The following is a 10,750-nucleotide window of genomic DNA, read 5'->3' as shown; positions in this document are numbered from 1 at the left end:
ACTAATAAAGTATTCTCTAAATAATGAAAAAAAGAATAAGACTATAAGAGCGAGAAGCAATTTAAATATGTTCAGGGACCATTTTCATCTCCAGAATTAAGGATTGTTTTGATGTTACATCATTGCCTTTTCTCTTTTACTTTCCTTTTTCGTTTTATTTTAGGATTCCCTATTTTTAGTGTTCATACAGAGATTTCTTTAACTGAAATACCGAATAGTTTCTTTGGTGTGAAAAACTATAATAGTACACAGGATCCTAATGAGATAATTAATAATGTGAAATAGGAAGTAAAAGGCTAAAGGTGTAAGGAAAGTGGGAAGGGTGGGGGAAAGGTAATAAGGGAGAGGAAAAAAATATGAGAAACTGCAAAAATGGAAATAAAGTGTTTGTAAATGGGGAGGGGAGGAGGGGGTGAAGGGAGGGCGGACAAGGGGAAAAATGAGAATCAAGACCTATTATGTAAAGGTACAGAATCCCAATGATGAATGTAATTGTATTGTATACCTAGATTGTACCAATAACCTCAATAAAAAGAAAAAAAAATAGAGCCAAGGACAAAAACCATATGATCATCTCAACAGATGCAGAGAAAGCATTTGATGAAATCCAACACACATTTCTGATAAGAAACCTCCAAAAAACTGGAAGAGACAGTCTCTACCTCAATCTGATAAAAGCCATCTATGAAAAGCCAACAGCCAATATCATACTAAATAGTCAAAACCTGAAATCCCTCACACCAAAATCAGGACCAAGACAAGGATGTCCACTATTACCACTCCTGTTCAATATAGTTTTGGAAACATTAGCCACAGCAATTAGACAAGAGAAAGAAATAAAAGGAATGAAGTCAGGAAAGGAAGAAGTAAAACTGTCATTATTTATAGATGACATGATACTCTATTTAGAAGACCCCAAGAACTCCACCAAAAGTCTGCTGGGCTTAGTAACCAAGTTCAGCAAAGTAGCTGGATACAAGATCAACACACACCAAAAAAATGAATAGCTTTCCTGTACATGAAAGACAGACTCACTGAGAGACAAGTGGGACAAACAATTTTCACAATAGCATTCAAAAAATTGAAATACCTAGTAATCTACCTAACAAAAGAAATCAAAGACCTCTACTCTGAAAACTACAATACTGGAAAAAGAGATGGAAGATGATAACAGAAAATGGAAAGACATCCCTCCTGGGTAAGAAGAATCAACATAGTGAAAATGGCCATACTTCAAAAACTCTATATAGATTCAGTGCAATCCCAATTGAAATCCCAGCAGCACACTTCACAGACCTTGAGAAAACAATACAAAAATCCATTTAGAACAAGAAGAGACCTAGAATAGCAAAAGCAACTCTAGGCAATAAAGATAAGGTAGGGTATCACAATCCCCAACTTGAAATTATACTACAAAGCTACTATGATAAAAACACCATGCTACTGGCAAAGAAACAGACCTGAGAACCAGTGGAACAGATTAGAAGATGCAGAAACAAGTCCAGACATACTCAGCCACCTCATCTTTGATAAAGGAGACAAACACCCTCATTGGAAGAAAGATAGACTCTTTTATTGTGCTGGAAAAAACTGGGTTTCCACTTGCCAAAGATTAAAACTAGACCTCTATCTCTCACCATGCACTAACTAAAATCAAAATGGATTAAAGATCTAAATATTAAAACAGAAACACTAAGCCAACTGGAAGAGAGGTTAGGTAGAACTCTTGAAGACATTGGTGTAGGAAAAGATTTTATGAACAAAACCTCAGTTGCCCGTGAACTAGCACAAGTGGGATCTCTTCTCATTAAAAAGCTTCTGCACAGCAAGAGAAACCACCAAGAGTGTGAAAAGACAATCCACAATGTGGGAAAAACTTTTCACCAGCTCTTCCACAGACAAAAGTTTACTATCTAGAATATATAAAGAACTTAAAAAAGCATACCTCCCAAATTTAAAGACCCAGTCCAAAACTGAGCATCTGAAATGAACAGACATTTCTCAGACAAAGAAGTAGAAATAGCAAATAAACACATGAAAAAAATGTTCAACATCACTGATCATTCAAGAAATGCAACTGAAAACAACACTGAGATTCCATCTCACCCAAGAAAGAATGGCTGCTATCATGAAATCAACCAATAACAAATGCTGGTGAGGCTGTGGGGAAAGAGGAAACCTGCTCCACTGCTGGTGGGAGTGTAGACTGGTGCAATCACTGTGTAAATCAGTATGGAGATACCTCAAAGAACTAGGATTGGAGGTCCTATTTGACCCAGCCATTCCCCTGCTGGGTGTCTCCCCAAAGAATTGAAAGAATCATAACATGATGATATATGTGCACCTATGTTCATAGCAGTGCAATTCATGATAGCTAAAACTTGGAAGCAGCCCAGTTGCTCATCAACAAGAGACTGGATAAAGAATATGTGACTTTTTTTAATAAAATGAAGTACTACTCAGCCATAAAGAACAAGAAACTAGAGTCATTTATAGCTAAATGGATGCATGTTGAGGCTATACACTTAAGAGAAATAAATAGGATGCATATGTGTAAATACCGAATAGTTTCTCTAGTGTGTAAATACTGAATAGTTTCTCTACAAAAACAAAGTCTTTGTAGATAGGAAAGGGTGGAGGGGTTCAAGGGAGGGCAGGGGAATGGGGAAAAAATAAGAACCAAGATGGATTATGTAAAGGGGAAAATTTCCAATGATGAACATCACTACACTGTATACTTTAAATGTACCAATAAAGTTAATTAATTTTAAAATTTTAAAACATTTCATCATAAATGCGCATTGGCTTCCTTTGCTTTGTCAAAAGTTTTTTCTATATTTATTGATAAGATCTTGTGACTTTTCTCCTTTGGCCTGTTGATGTAGTGGATACATGAATTTGGGTTCAAATGTTGAACCAGCTTTTTATGCCTCAGATATATCCCACATGCTCATGGTGTATAATTATTTCTATATTGTTGGATTCAATTTTGTACTATTTTGCTGATGGTTTTTTAATGTTTATGAAAGTATTGTAGTGTACTTTTTGAAATACAATGTCATAATCTGTTTTTTTAGAGAGGATAGTGTTGGTTTCATAGGCTGAATTTAGGAGTATTCCCTCTCCTTCTATCTTCTGAAAGAGATTGCAGAGAATTTGTATGACTTCTTCTTTAGATGCTTGGTACCCTTGATCAATAAGCCCACCTTGGAGAAAGGTGCTTTTTAATCTCTATATAGTTGAATATTTTTCACCTATCTTTCTATTATTTACATCTAGTTTAATTCCTTTTCTGTGTAGAGATATTTTGTATAGGTTCCATTCTCTTTAGTTGGTTGTGTTTGGGCTCAATGTATGGCCTTTCTGTGTGAATATAGTGAATTTGAGAAGAATTTATATTCTGTTGTTGCAGCGTGAAAATTCCATAAATTTCAATTATATGAAGTTGATTGATAGTGATCTTTAGGTCATCTTTACCTACACTGATTTCTGCTTGATTGATCTCTGAATTACCAAGAGGGATAGTAAAGTCTCCAACTATAATCTCAGACTAGTGTGTTTCTCCTTTCAGATTTATTAGATTTTTGCCATATGTATTTCATATATTTTTGTTCATTGTTAGCAATGTTTAGCATTGTTGTGACTCTTAGAAAGTCAGCAGATTTGTCATTGTGTAATGGATGTTACTTCTTACCCTTGATAATTGTATTCTCAAATCTAATTTGTCTGAAATCAATATATTTCCTTGAACATTCTTTTGATTAGATATAGCACATTTCTCCATTCTTTCTCACACAGCATGTGTGTTGGTCGTCTTTCCCATTGCTGAAACCAAATACCTGACACCCACAACTTACAGGAGGGGAGGTTTATTTGGCTCACAGTCTCTGAGCATTCAGTCCATGGTTGACTGGCTCCAAGGCAGAAGGATCATGGTGAGAGAAAAGATGCTCAGTTCATGGTGGATGGGAAGCAGAGCAGAGGAACAGAGCCAGAGAGGAAAGGACAGGGACCAGATATAGACCCAAGGTTACACCTCCACAACAGACCCAGACACCCCCAGAAGTGTGCTTTACTAATCCCCCAGGTGGCTTCCAGGATGCTGATCGAGTTAATGCTTAACCTTACCTCTCATAGCACATTACTGGTTTTTATTTTGTTTTTAACCCACTCTGAAACTATGTCTTTTAATCAAAATACTTAGACCACTCACATTTAAAGTAATTTTCGATGTAGTTAAATTAACAGCTACCGTCTTTATGACTGCTTCCATTTATTTCATTTGCTCCTTTCCCCCATATTTTGTTTTCTCCTCTGCTTTTATTGAGCATTTTCCATTAGTGGATTTTATATCCTTCTTACCCCATTATTTGTATTTCTTTTAAAATTTTTAAATTATGACCTAGAACAGTGATGGTGAACCTTTTAGAGCTTCATAGATTCGCCACCACTGACCTCGAGTTTACACTTTAACTCATCTCAACCACCTCCAAATGACACTTTTCTGTGTCATGAGTAGTGTAGACACCGAGGCTTCTCAAGGTTTCCCTCCTGTTCTCTGACCACTGTCACTCATTCACTCAACACACCTTCACTTTCAAAATAATTTCCCTTTTCTCTGACAAGCTCCTTCCAACATTCCTTGCATGGCGTGCCTGGGAGTAATGAGGTCCTTTGCATTCTCTTTGGCATTGAACTATTTATCGGTCCTTTTTAGAATATTATTCCCCAAGATACAGAATTCTAGGTTTGTATTTTGTGTCTTTCAACACTTTAAATATTTCACACTCCTCTTTTCTTGCCTGTGTGTCTCACAGGAAGTGTGCACTAGTTCTTACACTCGTTCTTCTATACTTGCAGTGATTTTTTTTAATGCTTGGATGCTGCTTGATATATCCCAAGCTTCCTGGATCTGTGCTTCAGTGTCTATCATTCCGCTGAAAAGTTCCCAGCCACTGTTGCCTCAAATACATCTTCCGTTTCCTCCTCCTCCTCCTCCTGCTCCTGCTCCTCCTCCTCCTCCTCCTCTCTCCTCTCCTGGTATTCTAATTATGACACCTTGACATTTCTTAGGTGATCTCTTTCTTTCTTTCTTTCTTTCTTTCTTTCCTTCCTTCTTTTGTGTATCTGGAAGTTTCTATTTTCCCTGTGCAAGCTGAACAATTCTGTGATGTACTTGTCAAGATTCTCCAAAGGAACAGAACCAACAAGAAAGAGAGAAAAAAGACAGATTGATTTTAAGAAATTGGCTCACACAATTGTGGAGCTTAGCAAGGCCAAAATCTGCCGAACAAGTCAGTCAGATAGAAACTCAGGCAAGATTTCTATGTTATAATCTGGAGGCAGAATTTCTTCTTTCAGAAAATTCATAAAATTTTCATATATTCATATTTTAAAGTCATCAACTGATCAAATGAGGCCTGATCAGAGAACAGAAGGTCATGTGACTTAAAGTCCACTGATTACAAATGTTAATCGTGACCAAAAAACACCTTCACTATCTAGACAGTGTCATAGTCCAAGAGGACACATATAATAGTCACCACAGCCTACCTCTTAGTCACTGGGCACTTGTACACATCTTAAACCCTATTTAATCTTCCAATAAAACTTAAAAGAAAGTCGTTCTTCATTCCTGAAGCACCTGGGCCTTCAGTAGTCCTGCTTTCCATTAATCATATGACACAGTGGCACTGAGAGAAACCCTAAAGCGTCTCCCAAATCCCAGACATGTTCTTTGTCTCTGACCCTATGGAGGAGTCCTCCAACTTCCCCTTCATTGTCTGGGTCAGCCGTCCCCAAGTACACAGGACTCCTCTGCTTGTTGGCTCAAAGGCATGAGGGGTTCAAAGTGACAGGTGACAGCCTTAACTTCTAGTTCAATAGACTCAGTGTTGTGCCTCCCAATGGAATTAAGTACTCTTTTCTCTGATCTAAGGTTCACAGAGCATAACGCTTGGGTTACATTTGCTAGTAAATCACTGAGTGTCATAGCAGGGGGACACCACTCCCACTGCCACCCCTTTGATTCTTGGGCCCATGGATCCCAGCTGTGGGAGGAAAAGCATCAAATACTGAATGCAAATTCAGAGCCCATACAGCCTCTTGGAGAGTCCTGCCCCAGCCTGCAAGGTACAGCCACCTGGCATCTTCCAAATGCCATCCCACCATTCTCTCAAACCAGCTGCCCGGGGCCATGGAGAACATGGTGACAGCAGTGAATCCATGGTGGGGTCCATGACTATAGCTCATTGCTAAGACGTGAGTTCCATGATCAGCTCAGGGCTGTGCAGCTACCACGATGGCACATATGGTGCTCTGCGAGGCCACAGATGGCAGTTTTGGCAGTGCCACTGCATTCAGGAAAGGCATATGCATATCCAGAGTAAATATCTATTCGAGGAAGGACAAAATGCTTCCCTCTTCCATGATGGATGTAGTCCAAGACAATCAACCTGCCAACAGGTAGGTGGCTTATCACCCCAGCAAATGCTCCCACATGAGGACTTGGTGTTGTCTCTGCTGCTGGCAGATTGGGTGCTTGGCAGTAGCGATAACCAGGTCAGTGTTGCTGTTGTCAAGCCCGTGCATAACCTCCATCCCTGCCACCCGGGCCACTTTGTTCATGACCCTGTTGGGTGGGGATAAGAGGAAAGAGGCTGACTGGTACCTACACAAAGTGTTGTCCCAATCACCTGATTATAAAATCCTTCTCTGCCGAGGTCACCCTTTGGTGTGAATCCACATGGGACATGGACACTTGATGTTTAGACCCAGGAGGGGACCATCTATGTGCCTCTTCCCCAGGGCTTCTTATCACATTTTCAAATCACATTCCTTTCAAGAATCTGACCGTTCAGTCAAGCCACTGGCCGAAGCCCATTGATTACTATACAAGCATGCACGTGGCCATTTGTCCTTCTCAGCAAGGCTGACAGGCAGATGTGCTGCTCGAAGTTCTTCCACTGGGAAGACTTCCCTTGACCATTGTCCTTCAAGGATGTCCCAGACAAGGGCTGTCGTGCTGCTGCTGCCCGTTTCATGTGGAGCCATCTGTAAACTGAGCCTCCTCCTCCTCCTCTGTCCACTGACCTCAGGGTGCAGTCCAGGAGTCCACAGGCTAGGAGCAAGAAGGCCGGACAGCAAGAGGGGCACCCCAGGCATTTGAGCCCCTCCTTCAAATGACTTAACTGTGCCCTCTCACACACAGGCCACCTTCATTTCTTGACAGAGGGCGGCTGAGCAAGCCAAGCTTCACGACTTGCTGAGCAAGTCATTTTTAAACTGCTATAACACATGGTATCATCCAAGTGGCTTTAAAACAAGAGACATTTATTTCTCACAGTACCAAAGACTGGAAGTCCAAGATCAAGCTGCCAGCAGATTCAGTGTCCGGTGAGGTCCCCTTTCCTGGTGCACACTCGGTGTCTTTTCCCTGTGTCACTACATGGCAAAGGGCTGGCTAGCTCTATGGGCCTTTCAGAAGGATAATCCCATGCGTGAAGGTTCCATCCTCATGACCTGATGACCGTCCAAGGCCCCCATCTCCTAATACCACCACCTCAGGGGGGTTAGGATTTCAACACTGATTTTAAGAGGTCATAAACACTGAGTATGTCACAGTGGGTTGATTAGACAATGCAGAGCTCCCGGTGAGAGGACTGAGCTTCTCTTCAGAACCACAGAGCAAAAGAGTGGAGTGAGGAAGACCGGACAGGAGACAAGATAGCTCCGATTAGGATAGTGGCATTGCACATGGTGAGAAACAATAGTTTCAGGACATTGTTTTACTTTATTTTATTTTATTTTTAGTGTAAATCTGATAGGACTTGCTGATGGATTTTGATAATGGGGCAAGGGAAACAGGAGAATCAAAGATATTTCCTGAATCCCTGGCTCAGAGAGATGGTAAATGTGATGGCACATATCACCAGGAGGAAAACCTGCAGCATGGGGGTGAGGGGCATAAGTTTCACTTTTGGAAAGACAAGGTTGGCATTGCTATTAAACACCCAAATGTGTAGTACATACCAGATTGAGTAGGCAGCTGGCCTTTGAATGACAGAGCAGGGACAGAGACACAGATTTGCAAGCTATTGTCAATTGGAATTTCCTAACACTGGAAAAGGACTGTGGACCACATAAAAATATTAGGATAGAGGCAAAGAACAGGACAAAAGGGGCAGTTCAGGCAGGTTCCTTGTGAGTTGTGGACACTAGTGTCTCCCTTCTCCACAGGGAAAAACCAACAGAAGTTTGTAAGCAAGAAAGTAACATAAGGACTTTTTAGGAGTATAATCAAGTGATTATCAGTAAATGTTTAGCCATCAGAAAACAGAGAGAGAGGGGTACCAGCAGTATACCATTACACTGCATTTCCACTAGACATATAAAATAGATGTGAAGTGAACACAAGATAATATTAAAATGTAAGAAAGCAATTGGAACATGATGGGCATAGAGGGCTTGCTGCCTCTGTTTTATTGTAAGTTTATATAATTTTATTTTTAATTTCTGTAGAACCAGTGAATCCCAGAACACCTGACCATTTAGTAAGTTGCCGTCATGAGCCAGCTCCCCAGGGAACCATACTTTTACATAGAAATAAGGATTTCTTCATTGTGGGTTGAATAGACTGACTTTCAAATCCAAGCTTCAGCTTCACAGGGAAAGTGTTCCCTTACCACTGAATAAAATTTGAAAACCGAAGGCCCCTACCAACAGGAATTTCTATAGAGGTTTCAAGTTTTTCCCCCTTGGGCAATGGCCAAGCCCCTAATCAGAAGGGGACATGTGTCAATCCTGGTGGTGACCCTGGGATATTGCTGCCTCCCCCCAGTTTTGCTTGCTGGGTTCAGATCAGGAACCCAGGAAAGTCAGTGCTAGCCAGGACTCTTCCCCCAAGTTGGGAAGACCAAGGGGCTTTGTACAACAGCACAGAAGCCAGGCAGGCTAGGGACCAGGACCCACAGCCGAGCTGGACAGCTCAGATGCTCCTGTGGCCAGCACACCGACCTGCAGGGGCTAAGGAGAGATTCAACACCCACACTTAGCAACCACCTGCTACCTCAGGCAAGGTCCCAGCACTAAAGAGTGACAGCCCTGGACCATAGGACCCTTCTGCATACAAAACTTCACAAGCCAATGACATCTTCCAGTGCATCTTCAACAGTGCTCACCAGCCTGGCCATGTTTTAGGGGAGAAGGGGAACCGTGTCTCAGGAGTTTCCATGGCTGCCATGAATCAACTGTCAACAGATACTATATTTGTGCCAAGCACTGCATGAAGGAAATAACATCCCCCAGTGCCACTGGAGTGAGTCCTTGGCAGTAAACCACAGAGACCGTAGCCCTCGAGGCCACCATAAACCGACTCTTAAGAAAGGGCCTTGGTCATTCTTTTGTGACCCTCACCTCTAAGAGACGTTCTAAACCATGTCTACACATTAAGTACTTTTGCAGGCTGCCACAGAATGAATTGTGTCTCCCAATTTCATAGGTCAAAGTCTTAGCCTTCAGAAAACGCAACTGTGTTTGAAGACAGGATCTTTAGAGCTGTGACTCTAAAGTGGGATTGTTAGCATAGGTCCTAATCCATCTGAAGGGGAGGGTAGATCACAGGCGTTCACAGAGGGCACAGGGAGAAGAAGCCATCAGCATGCTAAGGAGAGGCCTTTGGAGGAAGCAGCCCCACTCACACTTTGACCTTGGTCTTGCAGCCTTCAGGACGGGGAGAGAATGGGTTTCTGCGGCTGGAGCCCCAGGCTGTGGTCGTTGGCATTGCTGCCACTACCCAGGGAGACTGAGGCTGTTCAGGCTGCAGTGTGTGCTCTTATGGCAGAAAGGGGGGCTCTCATAACAGGGCGGCCTCCTGGTGATGATGATGTTACGCAGTTTGGTTTTCTGGGTACAATTCTATTTGCTTGTGGGGAACAATTGAAGGAGTTAGAACAGCTTTCGAGGCTGAATTTGGAATGCAAATAGCTGATTTATGTAATTAGCCCGTGTGCAATTACACGGCACTCCACCAAGTGGCTTTGTCGTGAACCAGATTGGTACCACCTGATTCTTACAAACATAAATAGATCAAGTTGTTAAGTAACAAGTAATTAAAGGGAGCACATGATATTCCCTCCGGGCAACTCTGACTACCCACGGTTAATCTGGTTTGTGCACCACTCAGCCAGTCAGAAAGGGGTAGGGGAGTGAGCTCAGCCTTCCCGTTGAATGCAAGGGTGTCTGGGAGCAGTTCTGCAGCTCTGGCCATCTTAGTTCCAGATGCTGTAATGAAAATGCTGTACACCGAGTGGCTGATAAACACCAGAAGGTGTTCCTCGCCATTCGGCAAGATGCAAGTCCAAGAGCCAGGTGGCAGCAGATTCAGGGTCTGGGGGCCCTTGGAGAGATGAAGTTTCTTAAGGCATCTTCAGGAAGCAGAAGGAAAAAGGAGGACATAGGCTTAATAAACTCATTGGCGTTTTTAGAATGAATGCATTAATTTCATTCATGAGAGTGGGACCCTCGTGATTTCATTACCTCTCAAAATCTCCACCTCCCAGTGTCACCACAGTGGAGGTTAAAAATCAGTACATGAGCCAGGCGTGGTGGTACACATCTATAATCCCAGCACTCAGAAGCTAAAACAGGAGGATCACCTCGAGTTCAAGGCCAGCCTGGGCTACATAATAAATTCAAGGCAACCCTGAACTACACATGGGGAGACCCTGTCTCAAAAAAAAAAAAAAAAAAA

Source organism: Fukomys damarensis, unplaced genomic scaffold (assembly GCF_012274545.1).
Source record: "Fukomys damarensis isolate Sample0158 unplaced genomic scaffold, DMR_v1.0_HiC HiC_scaffold_17, whole genome shotgun sequence".
NCBI lineage: Eukaryota > Metazoa > Chordata > Mammalia > Rodentia > Bathyergidae > Fukomys > Fukomys damarensis.
Note: the sequence above shows the minus strand (reverse complement) of the source record.